Source organism: Calliphora vicina, chromosome 2 (assembly GCF_958450345.1).
Source record: "Calliphora vicina chromosome 2, idCalVici1.1, whole genome shotgun sequence".
Classification (NCBI taxonomy): Eukaryota; Metazoa; Arthropoda; class Insecta; order Diptera; family Calliphoridae; genus Calliphora; species Calliphora vicina.
The window spans coordinates 77595960-77622162 of NC_088781.1; the positions used below are offsets into that span (position 1 = coordinate 77595960).

Here is a 26203-nt window from a genome sequence, read left to right on the forward strand (position 1 = left end):
CATAGGTTAATATATACTTTCCAATGGCACGTCGGAGATAATGCTTAGCTTGTTTTACCCCACTTTCCCACAAACCGCCAAAGTGGGGTGATCGGGGTGGAATAAATGCCCAAGTAATGCCTTCTTGATGACAAGCTTCTCGTAGAGCTGAACTGTGCTCCTCAGACAAAAAGTCTTGTAACATGACCTTTAATTCCTTGTTAGCCCCAATAAAATTTGTTGCGTTGTCTGAATAAATTGTTGAACATCTACCTCTTCTTGAAATGAATCTTCTAGAGATGGTACCAATTCCATGTGAATGGCCTTTGTTGAAAAGCATATAAATAACGAAATATATCCCTTAATAGGCGCCCGGTCACGAACTTTTTGAGTTAAGTAGAATGGTCCACAATAATCAACACCACTGACTTGGAACGGAAATGCCGCTTGTACCCGATCTGCTGGTAGTGCTGCCATAATTTGCTGTTGTATTTTTGGACGATATCTGAAGCACAAAATGCATGAATGTATGATTTGCTTTATAACGCTTCTGGCATTTATTATCTAAAACTGCTCTCTTAATATATTATGAAGTGAGAGCACTTCTGCATGAACATATTTTCTGTGGTAGTGTATAATTAAAGTTTTTACAAATGGATGATTGTTAGGCAATAATATTGGATGTTTTGCAGAAAAAGAAAGCGAAGAATTTTTCAATTTTCCTCCTACGCGAATAAGGCCGTCCTTTACAAATGGCGACAATTGAATAATCTTATGATTCTAAATTAGCTTTCCATCTCTAAGCTGTTTAAATTCATCGGCAAACTGTGATCTATGTACAATTCCGCAACAGGTTAGCTAAACTTTTCGAAGTTTTGCAAACATTAATAAAACGTTTAACATATACCATCATACGCAATAATTTTTCATAAGAGGTTATAAATTTATGGACTTTTAGAATGTCTTCATACATTACGCCTGTGCTACAATATTTTGCAATTAAAGATGTTTGTTTAAGTTCTACACAGTCATCTATATATGCTGGTGGTTGTTGTGGCCATTTAGATTCAATTTCCCTTAAAAACGGTGGGCCCTTAAACCAGAATTCGTTCTGTGTGATACCTTTAACTGTAGTACCTCTGGAAAGTAAGTCGGCCGGATTTTGTTTTGAGGGTACGTGTTTCCATGCAACTTCTTTAGAATGTTGTTGAATTTTAGTTATTCTATTAGCCACGAATATTGGACGTACGTGCGACTCTCCAGCTATCCATGCTAATGCAATAGTTGAGTCTGACCAACAAAAGATTTTACATGGTTGCTGCTCTGTGTAGCAGTGAATGATGCAAAGCATTACAATAACGGCAGCTATTTGATGAAGGACAAGATGTGGCAATGCGATTGTATCCAAGACAATTTAAACAAAGTTTGTAACGTTTTACGGCAGCAAAGTGATCTTGCACACTTATTTCTACAAATTTGGCACAACGATATATGTTATGAGTTGGTGATGAGTTACAAATTATACACGTAGATTGTTGATTTGATGCAATTAGAGAAGATAATCGATTTTTTTTAACGAATGTGCGGCTTGATTGGAATTTGCTTGAATGTGACGAGTTTCTGTTGATAATATTTAAGGCCTTACAGCGCCTTTCCAGGAAGTTTGCAAGATTCTCCCACATTGGGAGTTTGAGTGTAGTTGTTGATGTTCCGACTAAATTTGTTGACGATTCATCCTCCCATTTTGCTTGTGTGTCGGTATCCAATTTTGATACAACCATATGTAAAATTATACCGTCTGCAATTTGGGATTTATTTGCAATAGATTCTAATGCTCGTAGGTCAGCTGTAATACTATCAATAAAATCACGAAGTGCCGATACACTAGGTTGTTTTATGTGTTGAATTTCAAAAATGTATTGCAAGTGCGATTGAAATATTTCAAATTTGTGCTCATACCTTGAGATGAGAATATTTAATGCCTTTTCATAATTTTCTTCAGTAACTTCTAGAGATTGTATGAGTTTCGAAGCTGAATCGGTTAAACAGGATCATAAGTACTGAAATTTCGAGATTGGCGATATGTCGGTATTATTATGTACAAAGACACAAAACATATTATAGAAATCCAGCCACTCTGTCCTATTTCCGTTGAATTTCGTTAACTGCAAAGTAGGTAAATGAATTTTGTGGGATTGTACTGCAGTTTGATTCACGCGAGTGCTGGAAAGGAGCGTCTCCGACTGGTTGAAACTTGATCGCAAGTTTGCCATGCGCTCCAACAACAGCGACTTTACTGAAAAATATGCGTCTTCAAATGTGGTGCGGTGATTTTGTTCAAACTGCGATTCATCCAACATTTCTAATTGCATTTGAATTTTTTCGAAAGAGTCGCAAACGCGTTCCACCATAGTTAACTTTACCTCCAGTTGATGAAAATTCATTAAATCAAATTGGGAAGGATTGCGTTTATCAAATAACATTCGCGATAGTATTTGATTACGTTGCAATTCTTTTAGTCGTATACTACCCGTACTATTGACTGGAGGAGTTTGCACCTTCAGTATAGATATATCTTCTTGGGACATTTGTCTTTATCCGGTTCGAAGGACCTTGGAGAAGACAGGAGCTTTTTCCTGTCCACAATGGTATTTAAAATGACAACGAAAAATTTACTTATGTCAGATGCAAAATCAAACACTTGATTTGTTAATTAGTTCTTGAAAATTCACTTTATTTATTTTAATTCAATGATTTGTTTGGACTGTATATTAGTTTACACTTTGATATAAGTTAGACGACTGACTTTTTGGGAAATATTTTATCAATATGTTTCAATATTAAAACGCAGAAAAATAACTGTTTGTCAAAACTACATATGAATTTACTAAATACTTGTTGTGTGTCGCAATCAATAATTACAACAATCACATAGAGAAAGATTACATTATAGCAAACAATGTATAGTGTATTAATACAATGATTTGTTGGTAGCACAAAATATGCGTTTTGACAAACAACTAGTTCCCTGTAGGAAATTTTCAATATAACGACAAATTCTTAACAATATATATATGGTTATAATTAATTATGTACCCGTTATTAATTTATTTCAATATGGTTATCAGAAACTTCTCTTAATTAAGTAACAAAAATATATTTTTTTAAGTACTAATTTGATTTAAATTTTTTAATATACTAGCTGAACCCTTAGAAAACATCTGTTTTATATTGCATCTCGATTTTAATATACAGTGTCGGACAAAGTCGGTGATCCAACCTTCAATGTTAATACATATGGTGGCATTCCGGCTAGTTCCAATGAATTCAAAAATTCAGTAGTATAATCGACGGCTTGTTCTTCGTTCATTACTGTTTCAATCTATTTGTATTTTATTGTTTCACCAGGCAGTTTCAATTGTAGTTGCTTATTGAGCTTGTTAACATCATTATTTGTTGGTGCCAAAATTGCATGTTCCCACAGCCAATCCGAATTATTGTAGTTGGTTGTAAGACTTGGGAATACTTTGTCGACAACTTCTTGAATATTCCATTTCCATTTGGCATAAGTTTCATTTGTGGAGGGATCAATTGGAATTTTACCATTTCCGAAGTGTTTGAAAATAGGAAATGTAACTTAGAAACAGCTCTGGTGGCAGAATAACTTTACCGTTCGAACAGCACATTCCCGGGGATTCCTTAGGGAACTTCAAAATGCTGCAATGTAAGTAATGTTTGTTCATTGCGCCAATCAGTACATCCTTGTGATTCCTGTAGTCATCATACTTATTGTATTATTCTTTTCTGAAGATTCCGTAAAATTTTATCAAAATCGGTCCAGCCGTTTTTGAGTTCATATGGAACATATATACACTAGGGATATAACTTTTGACATTTTTTGCAAATATGCAAATTGGCATAGCATATTCGAATAGAGCATTAAAAAATATGAAAAACCACGGTATTATTTTTTGCGGTTGTTAAAAAGTTCACGCACCAAACGCAATAAAGTTTTTCATTAAATTTTTTAAATTATTTTGAAAAACAATATATTTTATTTTAATAATATCTGCGGACATACTTCAAAAAATTATTTTTAAATAAGGGAAGTATCCCTCGCGCTTGCAAAAAAAAAATATGAAATTATTTATATAATTTTTCCGAGAAAAAAAAGTTTGGTTTATTTTAGAAATTTGTGTTGGTGCGTGATGTTTTTTGATTCCAAATGACCTAAACAAATGATTTTCATTACTAATACAACATTGGCCATTACGTGGTGGTATGCCAAAAAATTCGCCAAAATTAGTTATATACCTATTATACACACATCTGTTTTTATATATAACTAGTTGACCGCCCCGGCTTCGCCCGGTAGCTATTTACTAATGTTAGTTCATCATGTTTCTCCAACCTGCCTGTTCTTATTTATTTGCAAATAAAAATCTAAATTTGTGCTGCATACTGTTGACTGGACTAAAAAAAAAAAAATTCCGAGTTTTACCCGGAATTTTTAAATTTTTTTCTTTACAAACCATCTCCTGAAAATTTCGAATCGAATAAAAAAAATCAGCCAAATCGCTCCAGCCTTTCTCACGTGATGCCATTACATACATGGACCATTTCATTTTTATATATATAGATAGATGGCATCCGCCCACAGATCGAATATCAAAAATCTGACTATACGGTGTTACCCGCTAGGCTATTCTGAAGATTCCCTGACAATTTCATCAAAATCGGTCCAGAAGTTTTTTATAAACATATATAGATGGTATTAGCGGTATAATGTAAAAATTTGATTTTGCCAAGCCCCTCCGCCCACAGACCGAAAATCAAAAATCTGACTTTACAGTGTTACCCGCCAGGCTATTCTGAAGATTCGCTGAAAATTTCCAGCCGTTTTTGAGTTCATTCGGAACATACATACCCACATACAAACATCCATTTTTATATTTATAGATAGAAGATTAGCAACACTATTTCTGTTTTGTAGTTGACAAAAATATTAATTAGCCTAATTCAGCTACATCGGCATGAGTAGTCGTGTGGCTGTGTAGCATGCTGTCGTCAAAATAATCGTCTTCATATAAACGTGTGTATTTTATTTTTGACAGATTTAAGTTGGTAGCCTGCTGTGTTGAATGTGTTTAATGTATTATAATCATTACGCCATGGTACCAACGATCAAACAAAGAGATTGTGAACATATATAAATTAACGAAACACTTACTGGCATACCTAAAAACGGGCGGCAAGCGTTTTTTAGTTGTCAAAAATTCTCACGCCCAAACAATTTGTATGTAGCATACCGAAATAACGCGGCGGAAACGCTTTGCAATTGAAAAATCCAATTTTGACAGCGCGTTTAACAGTGAAGTTAGTTGCAAAACACAACAAATGTAAACAAATAAATAATGAAGGAGAAACAAATAAGCAAAAACAACCACAGGCAACTTTGACAGTTCACTTATCTTTTTACAAAAACAAAGTACCTGTTGTTTTTGTATATGTTATGTATATGTTCTATAAATTCTAGACCAAAGTAAATTAATAAAGTAGACTCAGTAGAACAGCTGACTATTTTTTTTACTTTGGTCTGAACTGTCAATTCACTTGTGGTTGTTGTGGCGAAAAATACAACAAGCCCAAAAGCAAAAACAACAACAGACAACTTTGACAGCTCAGACCAAGGTATATTAATTATAAGGTAGTGTTATCAGACCAGCTGATCGTTTTTTGCTACTATGTTAATTTTTCGCCGTAATGCATTATAAATGTCAAACTTTGTTTACATTTTGTAAATGTCAAACTTTGTGTTGCTATTAAATTCGTTTATGTTTTAAAACCAATAATAATACTACACGAAATTTGTTTTATTTTTAAAAACATCAAATTAAATTACAAACAGATTCAAATTTATAAACATTTTTTGTTTAACAAAAATTCGCTTTGATTTATTTGTGAGCTGTTTTTGACATTTTTCCCTGCCAGCCAATTCGCCTTCAAATGCAGGCACAATGTCAAACTACATATAAAAAATACAACCAATTCGCTCGGTATTCTGAATTCGCCGATGACACCACCTTATAATTAATATACCTTGGCTCAGACCTTAAACCAAAAACAAAATTCCTTGTGGATTTTGTAAATGTTGTATTTGTTGTAGTACTGTCGCTACTTTATTAATTTACTTTGGATGAGACAGTTACAAAAAATTATCTCCTCCAACAAAGAGCGTAAAAATACAAATATTTCATTCAGTTGTTGACAACATTCAACAAAGCAGATGTCTTGCGGATATTTTATTTTTTCAACTTTTCGCAAACTTAAGTACACTGTAAATTAATTAATATATCCAAGCCACCTTAATACATGTATGAATAAATTATACCCTTCACCATGAGTTGCACGGGTATATATAAGTTTGTCATTCCGTTTGTAATTTCCACATTTTTCATTTGCGACCCCATAAAGTATATATATTCTGGATCGTTATAGATAGCGGAATTGATATAGCCATGTCCGCCTATCCGTCTGTGTGTTGAAATCAACTTTCCGAAGCCCCCAAATAACTTACATACACGATTCATACATCAATATCTCCGAAATCAAATGTCTGAGATATAAAGAAAAAACTAGGACAACCTCGATTTTTGACCTATTTTTGGGTATATCTGGATTACTAAGTCATTAATATAGACAATATGGATATCTAATGATAGATATTTCAAAGACCTTTGCAACGACGTATATAAAACCATAGTAAGTTGGACATACAATGGGTCAAAAATATTTTTTAACCCGAATTTTTTTTTCATCAAAAAATTTTTCGTAAATTCTTTTTCCAAAAAAATTAATTAAAGAAATTAAAAAAAAAAAATTTTAAAAAACTATTTTTAAAAAAAATTAAAAAACAATTTGGAAAAAAAAAATTTTTTAAAAAAATGTTAAAACATTAAAAAAAAATTTTGATTTTGTTTAAATAAAAATATTTTTAAGTATAATTTGGTGAAGGGTATATAAGATACGGCACAGCCGAATATAGCTCTCTTACTTGTTTTTTCTTTGTTTATTGCTATGTATAATTTACAGAATAATAATGAGAATTAATAACACTGTGCATGAAATTGACACTTTTTTTAAAAAACTATTTTTAAAAAAAATAAAAAAACAATTTGGAAAAAAAAAATTTTTTAAAAATGTTAAAACTTTAAAAAAAAATTTTTGATTTTGTTTAAATAAAAATATTTTGAAGTATAATTTGGTGAAGGGTATATAAGATACGGCACAGCCGAATATAGCTCTCTTACTGGTTTTTTCTTTGTTTATTGCTATGTATAATTTACAGAATAATAATGAGAATTAATAACACTGTGCATGAAATTGACACTTTTTTCTGTCAGGAGGGGCACTCAAGTCGGGTACGCTGAATTCAGTGATGCTAACCGTTTTTTTTTTTAGGTTAGTTCGTATTTTCGAGATATACCGTTATTTCGAAAATGGAGGAGGTTGTATAAATAGTGCCTGCGGTTGCATAAATCATAACTAAAGTCGGAACTAGTAAAACAGAAACTAAAAAATAGTTCATAGATAGTTGTAGATCTTATTCAGAATTCATAACTAGCTTAGTTACTGCTTTGACATGTAGAGAAAACAAAATGTCGATAATATTTTGATCGATATATACTGTAATTAATTAAAAGGCTTATAAAGCTATTAAGAAACTATTTTTGTTCTCTAAAAAGTACATACATAATTTATAGTTATAGTTTGTATGTAAATCAATTAAAATAAGGGCATGTAAAATTAAATTTTTCAATAGAATGTTGTTGACAAAAAAAAACACATCATGAAATCAATCAGCTGTTTTTATACCCTCCACCACCATAAGTGGTGAATGAGGGTATATATAAGTTTGTCATTCCGTGTGTAACATTGAGAAATATTCATCTGAGACCCAAAAAAGTACATATATTAATGATCCTTATGAAATTCTAAGTCGATTGAGCTATGTCCGTCTGTCTGTCTGTGTAAAACACGGTCACGTCCAAAATAGACAAACAAAATTGTTAAACTTGCAAGAAAAATGTTTATTGTTCTCCTAAGCAGTTTGGTATTGAAAATCAGCAAAATCGGTTCAGTGGAACCAGATTTATGAACCAAAATGTTAGACAACCTAAAAAAAACATGATAATTTTAAAATTGTTTTTGTTATATGTGCAAATATATTGCAGATAATACCATCAAATTTTGAACAAATTATTTTTATATTAAAAGGACTAACTCTGGTAAAAAATTATGGGAATAGGTCCATGATTTCTCCTCCATACAAATTTCTTCCCGAATTATGGTTATATGGTCTGTAAATGCCTACAAAATTGCAGTATCCACCCACAATTCAGGACAAATAAGTTTTGTGCTTAAAAAAATCACAACACCAAATTTTTTGTGGATCGGCCCATGTTTGACCATATCCCCCATATAAAGTTCAATTCCGAAAATCACTTAAATAAGCATAAATGTCTTATTAATATCGTTATTAAGTTTAAATTCGTCATAAATAGTCCCAATATATACCAAAATCGCTATACCTAATTCTATGAAGATCGCCCAATAATTGGTTATAGCTCCCATAAGGTCCACTTCCAAAAATCAGTTAAGTACTCAAAAATCTCTTATAAATTCCTTTATCATGCTAAAATTCGACAAAAATAATACTCATATACATATATATCGCTGTACCAAATTGGCCGATAATTGGTCATAGCTCCCCTATAAGGCCCATTTCCGAAAAAGATATTCACCTTAAAAATTATTTAAAACATCGATATCAAAATAAAATTATGAACTGATCAGTAATTTGTATCCAGCAATCATACTACTGGATTTTGTGAATATCGGTCCATATTTAACCATAGCTCCCATATAAGGTCCACTCCCGAAAATCGCTAAACTCCTCATAAATTTCTTACAAATATAGTTATCAGGTTGAAATTCGAAACAAATTTGTTCAATATATGTACACAAAAATCGATGTACCAAATGTTATAATGATAGGCCCATAATTGGCCTCCATATAAGAATCATTTCCGGAAAACACATTAACCTGCACAAATATTTAAAATAATCTGTACTGAACCAAAATTTTACACCGATCACTAATTTGTATCCAAGAATCTTACTACAAGATTTTTAAAATATTGGTCCATAATTAACCATATCTCTCATATAATGTCCACTTTTGATAATGGCGTTGTTTATATAAAATTGTACAAAAATAGCTCTCAAATACTTAGGTCCATAATAGGTAGCTTCCATATATTGAACCAAAATAGTACACTGAATTTTGTGAATATTGGTCAATATTTCGCAACAACTCCAATATAAATTCATAAAAATCACGTTAAAATATTTTATGACAATCGACTCATAATAGGTCATAGCTCCCATATAAGTCCCACAACCCAATAGCTTGAAATTTGTCTAAATATATTTGTATAGCCTTTTTTATAATCTGTTTCTTCACTTGAGGTTAAAAGGGAAAAATGTTGATCCAAACGTATTATCTTATTATTAAGTATATAAATTGTTAAATTTCATACGTTCCAATAGGAATTTCAATTATATTATGTACTTTTGAAATAAAATATCTTCTGCGTAAACTAGTATTTCTAACAATTGTTAAGTATATTATTCAGTTGTTATACCATCATATTTAGGTGGAGGGTATATAAGATTCGGCACGGCCGAATATAGTACTCTTACTTGTTTTGAATGTATTAGTTAGCATTTAGTTACAACTTTACCCATGATTAAGTGCTAACTAATTGTGCTGAAAGTAACCAATTGTGAATAACTTAAATAGGTACTTGAAAAGTTAACACTTGGCGATCGTTTATGAATATGCGCCATAGTGACTATTTAAGCTGTTGTACATTTGAATAAATAAAGAGTTGTTACAAATTTTAAACTACTAAACTGCTTTTATTTGCAATCAAAAGAATACGGTTTATTTAAAGGAAATATAACACCGTTTTTAAAAAGGTAAAATTGTAACAATTGGTGTCAGAAGTGGGATTGCAAAATAATAAGCATGAAGTTTGAGAAGCTAAAAGTGGAGGTAAAGCTTATAATAAAGCAGAATTGAAAAAAGACTGATATATGAATTCAAGCGGCGTGGTATTGACATCGGAGCTCACGAATTCGAGTATAAAGAAGTTTCTAAATGTGCAACAGTAAGCAGCATGGATTTAAGTAAAATGTTCGAGGATATGATGGAAAAAATGGAAGCAGCCAACGAAAAAATTCTTTCTGTAGTTGAAGAAACTTTAAATTAAACAACGAGAAGCTGTTAGCTGAAGTTAAAGAAAGTTCTAAAGACTCAAACAGCCGAGTTGATAATCTTGAAACCGTAAGTCAGCTACTTTAACAAAAAGCTGTCCGACCTAGAGAGTGGTCTGGAAAAACAATGACATGATACTGATAATAAATTGCTCGATCTGGAAATGTAAATTAATAATCTTTGTCGCCAATGGCTCGTATATTTATTTAAATTTATTACGATTTTTAATTTTATTAATTTTGAATTATTTTGGTTTGATTATATTATTGTTTGTGAGCTACCTTAATGTTTACTTAAATTGTCTTATTTACCAATTGTATGTTTGGTTCATTTGTCCGTTAGGATTTTTTATATTGTTTTGTAATCCCTTTTGTTCATATTTGTTTACGAACTAATCGCACTTTTTGTCCCTAAATTATACTGCAGTATTTTCATTCAGTTTATTTATTTGGAAATGAACTGTTGTAATAGTACATAAACAAAAAGAAATTTGTTGGCTCAGTAATAACTGGCTTTAGAATTAAAATTGTTTGTTGGGGATAAAGACTGCGGTAAGTTGCTTAATGTATTTATAAGTTATTTTTTAGTAATAAGTTATCTTTTTAGAAATAAACGGTTGCTCAAGTATATGCATCATTAATTGTAAATTTGTGGTTCATTTATTTGGGACTTGTTAAATTCGCTGTCCTCAACATATAGGCTCAGGTCGCAGCTAGCGACAAATTTTATTTCGCAACCTTTGAGCGAACTTGTGGTTCCTTGTCGGAACACATTTTATTGGATTTTGTGGTTCCTTGCCTGTCGGAAAATTTTACTTGTACTTTATGTGAATTTGTGGTTCCAAGCAGCCGGAACAAATAGAAATAATTGTGAAGCCGTTCCATGCCTGCCGGTACAAGTGTTTAAATAAAAGTATGAAATTTTTGTGGTTCCTTACACGCCGGAACGAGTAAAACTTTAAGCTGAATTTGTGTGAAATTGTAACCTGTACTGCTGGAACAAATTGTGTTTTTTATTTGTGATAAATTGTGTGGTTCCTTGGCTACCGGAGCAATTAAATTTTAATCTGCAGTGAATAGCAATTAATTTGTGAATTTTTGTGAAGCCCCAAGCCTGCCGGAACAAATTTATTTTTTTTGTAAAATATTTGGAGTGTGTTGCTGTTTAATATTTGTTAATTTATGTGCCCTTTGAAAACATTTGTGATTCAAGATGAAACGGTCGCCATCTAGAAAAAGCTTTCGTTTGCAGACAGCAACGAGCCAAAATGTGAAAAGTCCACGCCTGCCAGAACAGATAGTTCAGCAAATGCTTCTCAAATGTCGTCGGTACAAAATATCAGTTCAGTTGCCCTCGGAACAACAACAACGGTACCTAGTGCCTATATAAGTGCCCCTAGAGAACCGACACCTGCTGTATCAACGCAAAACATTTTCAGTTCAACAAGTGAAGAGCCCTTTAGTCTGCCGCCGTTAGTGCCTTCTCTAATGTGAGAACCCAGCCACCACAAACCATATCGTCTGATAATGAGAACCTGCAACGACAAATTGACATCCTGCAAGCTCAATTGGCAAACGCTCAACGTGCTTTAAGAGCAAATCAAAATTTAAATACGCCGAATGTTATTGGACATAATGCGCCAGTCATCCAAAGTATTAGCAGTGGCCCTGAGAACATGGTTGATCGCCGGAATCCAACGCCATATTAATATGTTAGTCAGTCAGACCAGTTGATGACATCTCAGCCTCATATTGTTTCCCCTCCTATAGTGCCCATGCCAGTACAACGCAAACTTTATGATCTGCCCGAATTTTGTGGTACTCCCGAGGACTGGCCAATGTTTTTGTCTGCCCTTGAACATTCGACAGCGGCATATTCATATAATCATTTTGAAAATTGCAGAAGGCTTTGAAAGGTGAAGCCAGAGAGTGCGTGAAGTCGTTTCTCATCCACCCAAATAATGTGCCAACAGTTATAGAGCAATTAAAGCTACAATATGGTCGCCCAGAGTTGCTTATTCGATGCCAATTGCAACAGATGAAGGAAGTTCAGCCCATAGCAGAAACCGCGATCGATAAATTGGTGCCGTATTCCATTAAGGTCAGAAATTTAGCAGCATTTTTGGAATCTGCCAATGGTTATCAACATTTGTCGAATCCAACACTCATGGAGGAGTTAGTCCAGAAGCTTCCAATTAGCAAACGTTTGGATTGGGCCCAGTTTGCTTCAACTTTACCTCAGTTGCCGACTATTTTGGATTTTAGTACCTGGCTCCAGCGTGTTGCAAATTTGGTAAGAAGTGTGCAAATAAGTAGTTCAAGTGGCAATAGATCTAGCAGTGATCTAAAACGAAAAGTGGTTTTATATGCTTCTGATGGCCCAGAACGTCAGTTAAAATGTTTTTATTGTGTTGGCCCACATAAAATTTTTGATTGTAAGAAATTTTTAGAATTGAGTGTGCCTAATAGATGGAGTGAAGTGTTATGTTTTTCGTGTCTCAGTGGTGGCCATTCAAGTAAAGATTGTCGTCGGCGTAAGCAGTGTCCAATGGAAAAGTGCCAAAGAAATCACAATAAATTATTGCATGAAACTAAACCTAATGAACCAAGTGAACGATCCGTAAATGTGCCGCCAACAGAGAGGGCTGCAACAGCCGAGCCAGTGCTTAGTTGTGTTTCCAGTGCTAGTGAAAAAAGTGATTTGTTGTTCAGAGTGCTCCCAGTGGTTCTTTATGGACCAAATTGTGCTATTGAAACTTATGCACTCCTAGATGAAGGTTCTTCGGTCACGATGATGGATAGATCTTTAGTAAGACAGTTTGGACTGCATGGTCGACAAAGTCAATTGAATTTGGGTTGGTATGGTGGTAAATCGGCACAAGAACCAGTTATGGTGGTGGATCTTCATGTGAGCGGTGTTTAATAAGAAGAGGAAATATGCTTTGAAAAATGTGTATGGTGTCTCGAATTTGAAGTTGCCTAGTCAGAGTTTTAATGCGGATTTAGTAAAGAATCATGGTGTGCCTTTCAGCTCATATGAATGTGTGGCTCCAAAGGTATTAATTGGTTTAGACCATTGCCATTTAGGATTGCCCGATGAAATAGTTCCTTTGGAAGATGCTGGTCCATATGCTGCCAATACTCCTCTTGGATGGGTTGTTTTTGGAAACGTGACAGGAGTTCGCCCTGGAACACAAACTTGTTTGCTGACACAGTTGGATAATTAAAATAATTTGGTGACAAATTATTTTGAAACTGAAAATTTTGGGGTTAAGGCTCTACCAGTGATTGAGTCAAGAGATGATTTACGTGCACGAGAGATATTGACGGATAGCTATTCCATGGCCCTTAATAGATTTTTTGGAATGGAAAGAAAAATGAAAAATAATCCTGAATTTGGTGCGGCCCATAAACAAATAATGAGTGAATATTTGCAGAAGCGGTATGTACGCAAATTATCATTGAGTGAAGTTGATACATTTCATCCGAGAACGTGGTACTTGCCCCACTTTGGTGTCGTAAAACCTAATAAGCCAGGGAAGATTCGTATGGTCTTCGATGCAGCAGCAAAGGTGGAAGGTGTCTCGTTGAATTCAAAGTTATTGAAAGGCCCTCAGCACTACAAACAGTTGCCATCAGTTTTATTTAATTCTAGAATCGGTTCCGCAGCTGTTTCATCAAGTTGTTGTTGCTGAGGAAAACAGGTGTTCGCAGAGAGGAAGTATTGCCCGTTATGTGAAGAAAAGAAATGCAATGGTGCATCGAAATTGTTTCCCTAGAGCTGTGAAGTCAATCATCGGAGGTGGTTGTGGCTCTAGAAGGATGTTCAAATCATCAGGTTAGTTTCTCAGGTGGCTTAAATGAGTTGGACGGTTCAACTGAAAAGGTACTTGGCATATTTTGGGATTCAAAGGATGACGCGTTCAAATTTGTTTTGAAATTCCTTCGTGTGAATTCTGACGTCATCCTTGTTAAAAGGTGTCAAACAAAGCGTGAGTTATTATGTGTCGTAATGTCCATTTTTGATCCACTTGGTTTTTTGTGCCATTTTATGATAACTGCCAAACTTTTGATGATAGAAGTCTGGAGACATAGTGTACTTTGGGACGAGATGTTGCCCGCGTCATTACAAGCGATGTGGAATAAATGGCGCCAAGACCTAAGAAATGTTGTCCATGTGAAGGTTCCACGAATTTCTTTTGGAAATGGCTTGACCTTGGAGTTAGAGCTGCATGTTTTTGTTGATGCCAGTGAAGATGCTTTCGGTGCAGTGGCCTATTGGAGATATACAACATCTGATGGACAAATAGGAGTGTCGTTTATATCTGCCAAGTCCAAATGTGCCCAATTGAAATGTATAACCATTCCCAGATTAGAACTACAAGCCGACGTTTTGGGGACCCGCTTGATGGACACTATAATGAAGGAACATGAACTCAAAGTTTCTCGTCGAATCTGTTGGAGTGACTCTACAACCGTCATTAGTTGGATTGGTTCTGAAAGCAGGAGATATAAACCATTTGTTGCCCATCGAAGTGCCGAAATACTTGATTCGACACGCCCAACTGATTGGAGATGGTTGCCTACTGATCTCAATGTTGCCGATGATACTAAAAGAGCTAAAAATGAAGTTGATTTTTCCATTGAAACACGTTGGGTCCAAGGGCCACAGTTTTTGTAGGAAAACGAAGCTGACTGGCCGAATAAGAATTCTGAGAAATCTGCTGATTTGTGTGAAGAAGAATTACGCCCCAAATTTGTCATGCTGATTAGTACAAATTTAGTTATTGGTTTTAATCGTTTTTCTTCATTTCTCAGGCTTAAACGAACAATGGCTTGGGTTCTGAGATTTATCAATCGCTGCCGAAAATATGATAAATGTAATGGTTCGAGATGCCTGTGTGCTGAAGAGTTAAGGGTTGCTGAAACTAGTCTGTGTCGTCTGTCCCAAGAGGAGTGTTTCGCCTTTGAAATAAACGTTTTAAAATCTCGTGGATCTTTAAAAAAGGACAACGAGTTATTTTCCCTTTTGATAAAAATAATTTACTTCGAGTGAGCGGTCGTATTGATGCTGCGAGTTGGTTGCCTTTAGATGCCAGGCACCCCATTATTTTGTCGCCCTGTCACCGCAACTATTTGTTGCCCATGTGCATAATAAAATGAGACATCAAAATTTTGAGGCTACCATAGGCGAAATAAGGAAAAGGTTCTGGATTCCACGACTACGACATCAAATTGCAACATTTGTAAGATTCGTCGTGCCGTTCCAGTAGCTCCTTTTATGGGATCGTTGCCAAGTGATAGACTAACTCCATATGTCCGGCCATTTACTTATACTGGTGTTGACTATTTTGGCCCATTAAATGTGACTGTTGGTAGACGTCATGAAAAACGTTGGGTTGCCCTGTTTACGTGCCTTACAATTACAAGTGTTTTTGCCTGTAAAATTGTGAACTTGTGAATAATTGTGTTTCATCAAAATACAATTACAAGTTTGTAGCTACAAGTGAATTTTACAAGTCACAAGTCTACAAGTCATACTTCTACAAGTGGTCACTAAACTAAATTTGCACTTGTAAACTTGTAGAATTGTAGAAAAAAAGCTTAGGGTCGACGGAGACCCTCAGACAATTTTTTACAAGTTACAAGTGAATTATAAATTGAAATAAAATTTGATTTTTAACTATTTTTTAATAAAAATTAAAATCTAAAAATTTTAATATTAATTAGCATTTGGTTACCTTAATATAGAAAGACCCTAACTCGTGTTTTTTTAAGTCGAAATTTTTATGCTAAATGTGATATATGATATTTATCGAAAGAATCGAAAATCTGGGCTTATAAAAAACACGAGTTAGGGCCTTTATATATTAAAGTAACGATTTATTTATTTGTAAATAGAAGTTATGCCACCTAATTTTAAGGCGATTGATGTAGGGTATCATATGGTCGGGCTTCAACGACTATACTTTCATATTTTTTTTGCATTTGGGAATAGCCACTTTGGAAATCTAAACATATATAGACAATTCTAAATTAGTAAGCAAAATTGCAAAAGTATTTATTTTTTATCAGTCCCCGCACATTTTCCGATAGATTGGGTATAAACAAGAGAGCTATATTTGGCTGTGCCGAATATTATATACCCTTCACCAAATTATACTTCAAAATACAAATTTTAAATATATTTAAGTAAAGAAAATTTCTTGTTTTTTTTTAAATTTTTGTAAAAAAAATTCAGCTCCAAATAAGTTTTATATACACAAAATTCATGTCACCAAATTTTGTTACGATCGGTCCATAATTGGTTATAGCTCCCATATAAGGTCCACTTCCGAAAATCACTCAAAAATATAAATTATTGAAATTTTAAAAGAAAATTTTTTTTTCTCTTTTACTTATTGTAGGGTATTATATGGTCGGGCTTGACCGACCATACTTTCTTACTTGTTTATATAAGAAATATTATTGAAATATGTTATATTGCGCTTTTATAGGATATTTCAGCATTTTGAGTAATAATAAGAAATAAGAATTGTAAAATTAATATCACAATATATAGGTACAAAAACTTGTAATTTTAGAAATTGTAGTTTACAAGTGCAAAAAGCCACAAGTGTTGTGAAAATTTTAATGAAACACAATTCATCAGCAATTGTAAGAATTAGACTTGTAAGTGTAACTTGTAAACTTGTAGAATTGTAGTTTAGTGAAATAGGCCCCAGAGAAGTACATTTAGAAGTGGCCTATTAGAGTTGGGTTTATTAGCTCAGTGAAATAATTGATTAAAATTTTATTTAAACTAATATTTTTGCGGAAAAAAGAGTTAATTTTTTATTATTTCTAATTTCCGATGCTAACCAAATGTTTAGACAATATTTGTTAAGTAGAACATTCACTAACTATAAGATATTCTTTTACCACAAAATAATAAAATTACCAAAAAACTCAAGATATTAACTGGAATTTGAAAAAGGAAAAATATTTTGATGATCTGATAATTGTGATCCAAAATAAAAATGTGACAATAACTAAACCAAAATGAATATTGTTGCAATTTTTTGGGGGTTTTCCCATTTACATAATGTTAGTTATCAATTGGCAAAATATATATTTTACCTGACTTTTACAACTTATATATATATGATCAACAAAATATCTACTAAAAATACGAAAGAAAAATAGTTTTGTGATACAATTTGTATAAAAATATTATCAACATTAACTTAATTATTTATATAACAATATATAAATTTAATTAAGAATATCAGTACTTTGTATTTTTTTAATTATGTTTTTGGTAGATATAATCCCACTAATGAATTTTTGAAATAGTATTTTTTTTACTAATTACAAACTTTCAATTACAATTATTATTTTAACAATAACAATTATGTATTTCCCTTTTCCATTATTATTTTATGAAATATACTTACAAACTGTAGCAATACTCTTTCTTTATTTCATTCTACATCACCATACCATAAATAAATTCACACTCATTCAATAGCACACATATAAAAATTCATGAAAACAAAAACAATTTGAATAACTCTAATAATTCTTGAAACAGTTCATACAAACGTATCATATCAAAGCAAAAATATATACGCGGAAGCATACGATCATATACATACATAACAAACCTACATTCGAATGCGTTTTATTTTTGTTGGACACAATACCACAAAGTATACAGAGGTGTCAAATTTGACAGTTCAAAAACACTAAAATCAGCTTTTTTTGAAATTGTTTCGATAGAAAGAGAAAACAAATTTGCGGTTTAATACAGACAGTGCGTTAAAACAAACAACTATATAAATAAGCACAAAACCAAACCAGTTGAAATTGTTTCGAGAGAAAGAGACAAATATATTTATTTTGTCGTGTCGCCTCTGTATACTTTGTAACAATACTCACTCACTTTTCAATGTCAGTGAGCGAAATAATGTTACAGAATTGACGAGTAAAGTGAAACATGTGAAAAATGTTTGAGCAGCTCTTTCATGAGTACTGAAAGAAACATGAGCATAAAACAAAACCGCTCAGTTGAAAACGCTCAGTGCTGAGCTGAAACCGCTCAGTATGATGAATGATTCACTTCGCTCAGTTGAGTGAATAGTTCAATTGAACTAGGTCATTCATGAGCTACACAACTCTATGGCCTATGATCTCTCTACTGATTCCTGTATTTTGGCTATACGGAATTTTATAAATCGTCGTGTCACCCCTTTGAAGATTCGGAGTGATACCGGAAAGAATTTTGTTGGTGTTAACCAAGAAGCCCAGCGATTTGATGAAGTATTTGATCTGGTTAAAATTGAAGATGAGTTGTCCGCAAGGGGCATTGAATGGCAGTTTAATTGTCCACATAATCCTGCAGAAGGTGGTATATGGGAGCGAATGGTTCAATGTGTTAAAAGGGTTTTAAGAGTAACCCTAAAAGAAGTCGCCCCAAAAGAGCACACCTTGCAAAGTTTTTTAATTGAAGCCGAAAACATCGTGAACTCTCGCCCATTGACTCACTTGCCTGTCAGTGCGGAAGACGAAGAACCATTGACGCCTAATCATTTCTTGTTGGGTTCTGCAAATACGGCTCAAACGCCAGAAGGTATTGAGATTACAAAGCCAGTGGTACTGAAGAAGCAGTGGCGAATTGCTCGACAACTACGAGATCATTTTTGGAAAAGATGGATTGTGGAATATTTGCCCACACTTACAAGACTGTACAAATGGTGCGAATATACGAAGCCTGTGGCCCCGGGAGATATTGTACTAATTTGTGTTCCAGCTGTTTCCCGTCGAGATTGGAAGAGAGGTCGTGCCGTAAATGTGTTTCCTGGCGGTGATGGTGTAATCCGAAGAGCTGATGTCCAAACAAGTAGTGGAATACTTAAACGCCCAGTTTCCAAACTAGCAGTCCTTGATTTGGAGTAGTGAATCGTTGTCGATCCACGGGGTGGGGAATGTCGCCAATGGCTCATATATTTATTTATTTAAATTTATTACGATTTTTATTTTTATTAATTTTGAATTATTTTGGTTGATTATATTATTGTTTGTGAGCTACCTTAATGTTTACTTAAATTGTCTTATTTACCAATTGTATGATCATTGTTGTTTGGTTCATTTGTCCGTTAAGATTTTTTATATTGTTTTGTATTCCCTTTTGTTCATATTTGTTTACGAACTAATCGCACTTTTTGTCCCTAAATTATACTGCAGTATTTTCGTTCAGTTTATTTATTTGGAAATGAACTGTTGTAATAGTACATAAACAAAAATAAATTTGTTGGCTCAGTAATAACTGGCTTTAGAATTAAAATTTTGTTTGTTGGGGATAAAGACTGCGGTAAGTCGCTTAATGTATTTATAAGTTATTTTTTTGTAATAAGTTGTCTTTTTAGAAATAAACGATTGCTCAAGTATATGCATCATTAATTGTAAATTTGTGGTTCATTTATTTGGGACTTGTTAAATTCGCTGTCCTCAACATATAGGCTCAGGTCGCAGCCAGCGACAATCTTCAATGCCAAAACGGACCGGTACGAAATATTTCAGAAACATCTAGTAGAATAAAGGCCCCTAGTTTTGATGGCAGCACACCGTTTAATGTTTTCAAGTTACAGTTTGATACAGTTGCCTTTAAAAACATGTGGAACAACGACGAAAAAGCTATAGAGTTGACATTGGCCTTAGAAGGAAATGCAGCAGCAGTTCTTGAAAGCATGCCAGCGAGCAACAGAAATTGTTATGATGATATAATGGAGGCGCTACAGCTTACCTATCCAGGGGAAAACAACCCCTGGACCATATCAATATAGAGGCAGTTGTTAATGGAATTCGCGATCCTGAAATAAAATATGCGGTTGTGTCCGCAATGTGTAGCAGCCAAAGGTCCAAAGTAGAAGTCGTGGTCATCTTCAGCATTACAACTCAGGTGCGCCATTTGAGCGGTTGCAATGGATGTAGCAGGCCCTTTTCCTGTCAGTGATGCCGGAAACCGTTACGTTCTAGTGTTATGGATTATTTCAGCGAATATCCAGAGGTATATGCCACACCCAACCACGAAACAAGAACGGTCGTAGGCGTATTTGTGAACAACTGGATATGCCGCTATGGAGTTGCACTCTGATCAGGGTAGAAATTTTGGATCTGCCGAATTCAAGGAAATGTGCGATTTATACGGAATAAGAAAAAAACAGAAAAACTCCACTACATCCTCAATCTGATGGCATGGTCGAAAGATTCAATCGTAGACCGTACCTCAAAAAAAGTTCGCCGTGGACCCCCTAATATGAAGTATTTCTGCAAGGCAGTTAAATTTTTTTTTGCCGAATGTAGGGGTCGCATTTTTACATTTTTCGTTATATTTTTTCCATTTACAGTTGAATCTTAAAGTACAGTGTGGATAATTTGCGTTTTTTGTTTTGTTTGATAGCTGACGTTTTTAATATACATACCTTATTTTGGTATATTAATTTGTAGATTAGGTTGTGGCGGAATGTAGTTATGATGTCTAGAAAATTGATAGTTATTTTCTTAAGAATTATTAGCCATAATTTAAGTAAGAATTTTTTTGCATCGTTTTTTGTGGTACACTTTTAAGTATGTTATTGTCCAATAATATTGATGAAACATATATGGTTTAAAAGGTTATTATCTCTAGATATGCACAATATAAAAAAAATTCAAAATTCTTTCCATAAAAGTGGTCAAATTTCCTCGTAAAAATTAAAAGGCCAACACATATTTTAAAGAAATCTAATAAAAACAACCAGAATTTTTTACATAAATCAATTTTAAATCGTCTTATATAATTTGAACACAAAATATCGCGAAACTTTAACTTTTTCTAGCCTAGCAAAGTTCCAATGGCCTTAAAATCATTTTTCAAGCTTCTTTACATGGTGGATCCAGGTTGTAAATATGAGCAGGATGAGAGGAGACACAGATTAGATGAAAAAATACAAATGAAAATGAACAAAGTAAATTCAATGACATCCTGAAACCCAACTTTTCAAGTTTCTTATTACATACACTGAAAAAAATTACGACAAATCAGTTGTCATATTAATTACCATATTCGTCAATACAATTATTTTTTTAATTGAAAAGGCACCAACAACCGATTTGTAGATACAAAAAATATTTTTGTTACTTAAAATTGTTAACACTCAACAATAAATTTTAACAACGAGTTTGTGAAATTAAACAATAAAGTTGTTAATAGTCAACAGTAAAATTTTAACAATAGGTTTGTAACATTGAATAATTATATTGTTACTAGTTAATTATATATGTATGCAATAGCTTTTTCTTCTATTAATTAAAAATGCAAATATATGGTTTTAATTGGTTTTTTTATTATTATAAGCAAATTTACAATTTATTGTAATAATAACATATGTAAATTGAAAATATACATACATAAAGTTAAATCACGCATGTATTACCATTTTCTCACCAGCTTAACCAGTTATATGACCAGTATCCCCTTTCACGAGTGGTTATGCAGATTCTTCCAGTATTGTTATTATATGAGTTTCTTCTACACTTGACGCATTTGATGATGAAAAGAGTCCAGTGGAATCCTGTTAAAAAAAGTTTTGTATATAAAATCGGTGTCCATTTTTTGTCTATTGCAATATTATAGTTACAGATTCAACTTACCATCTAGAATACTCCAATTCCTTTATAATTTACAAGAGAAAACATATTTCTTGTGAAACAAAAAAATGTGTATACATATTTTTCTTGAATTTTTATTTCCTTGAAACATTTATTTTTGTTACTTTCAATATAATATTTCTATTGAATTTTAACAACTAAAATTGTTAATAAATATCTATAAGAAATTGTTGATATGAGTATTAAAAAAACATATTGAATTAAAAAATTATTGAAAATTTAAATAATATTTCAAACAATTTTTTTCAATTACTTAATAACTGTTACCATTTTTTTCTGTGTAGTAAGCTTTTTATCAAAATGTGGGTCTTTCATCAATGTGCGTATTTATTGTAGCACAAATATTCCTTCTTTGAGTTTAACTTGGAAAATACTGCTTAAATATATGTAAATAGAATGAACAAAATTGTTCATCAAACCAAGTTTTATGTGGAGTGATGGTAAAATGACACATTTACGATCTATCGATGGTATATGTTTCACATTCGATTTTCCGCAAACAAACGCTGACATTTTGGCCATGCTTTTGATGCATTTAAGTAGTTGCGACGACCACTTAGTTCAGTATTCATATTGGAATTTCAATTAAATGTGAATAAATATGTCGACGTTATCGAATAGGAACGATTACTAAACAAAACAAAATAATAAAAAAGTACAATACGTCGAAAACAGTAACTGTTTCTTTTAACCCTCAAGTGAGGGTAGTAAAATAATTATTGACATGTACCTCGAAAACTAGACGTGATGGATAACACATACGTTTGGAACATTTAATCTATGACTGATTACCTATTCATTCCAGCTAACAGTTAAAAGTGTTTTTCGGAAGCGGGCCTTATTTGGGAGCTATGACTAATTATGGACTGATCGCCATGAAATTAGGTCGTGTGGTTTATGTCTATATTGAAGTTATTTCTGTTGAGTTATTTCTGTGACATGAAATAACTTCCGTATACATAATACTTATTGGAAAGGAATTTCGTGTATATACGTATATTAATTAAACATTTATGATGGATAAAGTCCAATTTTGGGAGGCTATGTGAAAAAATGGACCGATTTCAGCTAGTTTGAATAGGCTTCGTCCTTGGGCCAAAAAAATTGTATGTAGCAAATTTTATCGAAATATCTTCAAAATTGCGACCTGTACTTTGTTTACTAGAATGCATTTATACTACTTGAGTCCGAAATTGTTCAAGCTCAAAACGAGCAAAACAAAATGGGTATCTAAATAAAGGAGAGTGCACGTACTTTAAAATGGTACTATATTTCGATCACTGGATAGTTTCTTCTATAAATATATACATATTACTACAAAAAGTTACGAAACAAATCAAGATCCCAGTAACAGTTTATATTTTCATAATTTAGTTTGTATTAATATTCATATATTCTGCATTGAAGGCCTTCGGCCGGCCAAAGGGACTTAAAATTCTGGGGTGTATCGTACACCAGCTTCGATAAAATCACTTTGTCTGTGTATCAAAATTTCCTGAAGTACTGTCATAGAAATTCAAAAAAGCATTTTTGGTTCACAATGTTAATAAACAGTACCATATTATAAACATTATGAAAATGTAAGCAGTTTCGCCGATCTTGATTTATACCGAAGTTACAATTCTAAAAACAAGTATTTCAAAATGTTTAATTTAGGACTTGAAACAATGAATAAAATATTTGTTATTTAGTAAAAAAAGGCTGAATGATTTTGGAATAGATTTCGACGGGGCGCCAGTGGTGTGAACATATGCTGGCGAAGTATTAGCAGAATCACAATTAATAATCTAAATATTAACTTAGATTAAAATGGTGTTGAAAGTGTTGAGGATGATATTTATAATGATGTTATTAACCGCGTAGGTAAGTGTTGCAAAATATTTAATAAATCTAATGATAAACACAAAACATTGCAAACTTAGGTTTGTTTCAAGATAAACATGGAGTTCGTCTTGCATGTAAATGATGTTAAACATCGTTGGACATCTTTGTCTAACATGGTAATAAACTTTTTGCGTATTTATAAATACGTCAATCATGCACTGACTGACTTCGAATTAGCCACGTTCACTGACAATGATATCAAACTTTTGACAGATTTGTGGGAATTACACAACCACTTGATTAAGCAAAGATTCGGCAACGTTGATAGAGCTTGAGTGTATAATACAATTTGTTATAAATAATTTAGAATGAATAATTCATTTAGTAAAGAATTAGTTACTAATTTTAAAACTTAAAATAATGAACGACGTAAAAAAGTTTTTAGTACGGTTATATTGTACTTGAATTCAGAATCATGTCCAACTTCTCACATTTTTAAAGCATAGCTCAAAAACGGAAACTAAACAGTTTACTATTCAATTAATTGTTCGGGAGGGAATCTGATCAGAATATTTCTGATGAAAATTAATTGATGGACTGACTTTGTTTTAGAATGTTTTTTAAATCAATATTTAACTTTAACGTTATTTTTTGTTTTCTTTAACAATAAAATATTAACAAACAAACCTACATCAAAACTACATTCTTTACTTTTTTAAAAATTTTAAATTATTTGAATAATTCGATTAATTTTAAACGTGTGATCGAGTTAAAATCTCTTATTCGAACAAGAGAAAAATCGAATAATTTGAATACCCTAGTATGTACTTACCTTTGAAATTTATTTTATTTGCATATGGAAATAAATAATTATGTATTGACTATTTATAGTATTTCTTTGAATATCATATATATATGTGTGTATATAGTTTTATGTGCGTTTATATTTATGCGTGTAATGTAATGTTAAAATAACGAGGTAAATGTTATAGAAAAAATAAATAAGTAAACGTATTTCGGTTAATTTGGTAATCAGGTATTATTTTTTGTAATATATACGATGTTAATGATGTATTATTTTGTGTTTGGTAGTATGTTATCATCCTGGGAAAACCGTTTCTGTAAAAAAAAGCAATATTCCATTACCAGATATGTTTATATTAAGTAGTGTTCGGTAAAATGCACGTTCGGAAGTTCATTTTGCTACAACATCAAAAGCTTGTTAAATATGTAATGTACATACATAAATACATATATACATTAGAGTGACAGCCGATTTTTTTTTTTAGATTTCAAAGAGTGCCGGGTGGAATATTGTGACACTAGGCCTAAATATTAAGTGCTGAAAATTTGAGCCAAATCGGGCAACGATTTCTGGACGCGCATCGAGGTCAAAGTTCAGATATATGCAAAATTTTACTGTTAATATGGAATAAATAGGTGAAACTCGTTAGCTTTCTGCATTGTTTTCTAGAAATATGTAGATTTATTTATATTAATGAATATTACATTAAAAAAAAGTTTTGGAAATTAACCCTGTATCTCCTTTGGTTCAAAATGACCCAAAAACTGTATTATCGCCAAAATTAGAGAAAAATGCAAATTTTTCAGTTTTTGAAAAAAATTTGCTACTAAATAAATACTTTTGCAATTGAATGCAAAATAATCGAAATATGTACGTAATTATCGTTGTAATGAGATATAAATGACAAAATTTGATTAAAAAATGTTAAAGTTATTACAAATTCGCCAGACCATTACCGTGTTTCAGACCACTTGAACAAAAAATTTAGAAAAAAAATTTAGATATTTCGAGAAAAATTAAAATAAAAGCTCATTTTTACTTAAAATATGTCCATATTTACTTGTATATGAGTTTTTGTCTTCGTAGGATACCGTTAACCTATTCGCAGGTATGGCCAAAAAAAATAATTTTTTTTAACGGCTGTTTCAAAACTCTATTTTCAAATTTTTAAAAATTTTGTTAAACAAATTTCAGATTTTTTCGATCATCACATTGAGGTTTATTGAGATCAAAATAGGGAATACAAATATGAAAAAATTATGTCAATACCTCTTACAGTTTTTCCGTACCTGCGATTTAAATTTTGAGTTTTTCAAGAAAAACAAATTTTTTGTCCATATTTAGGCGAATGAGTCCAATTTCCTTACTGTTATAAATTTTAAGTAAAACCTATTCACAATATTATAGTCCTTGTAATTTTAAATATGTTCTGAAAGTTTTACTAAAATCGGAAAACGCTAACCTTTGAATCGTGAAGGTCAAAGGTCAAATTTTTCAATATTTGGAATTTCTAATGAAAAGATAGCGAAATGTTACATATTTTTGGGCCGACTTTCATGAAAC

The 26203-nt window shown here is 32.6% G+C and overlaps 1 long non-coding RNA gene across 1 annotated transcript in view; it reads right to left on the reverse strand.

Annotated features, from left to right (window-relative positions):
* LOC135951740 (uncharacterized) overlaps window positions 1-24913 on the reverse strand; it is a 129881-nt gene extending 104968 nt beyond the window's left edge. Inside the window, exon 1 of the long non-coding RNA XR_010575991.1 lies at window positions 24668-24913. This is a non-coding gene — a long non-coding RNA (uncharacterized LOC135951740). The remainder of the gene's footprint in view (window positions 1-24667) is intronic.
* Between the last annotated feature and the right edge of the window lie 1290 nt (window positions 24914-26203).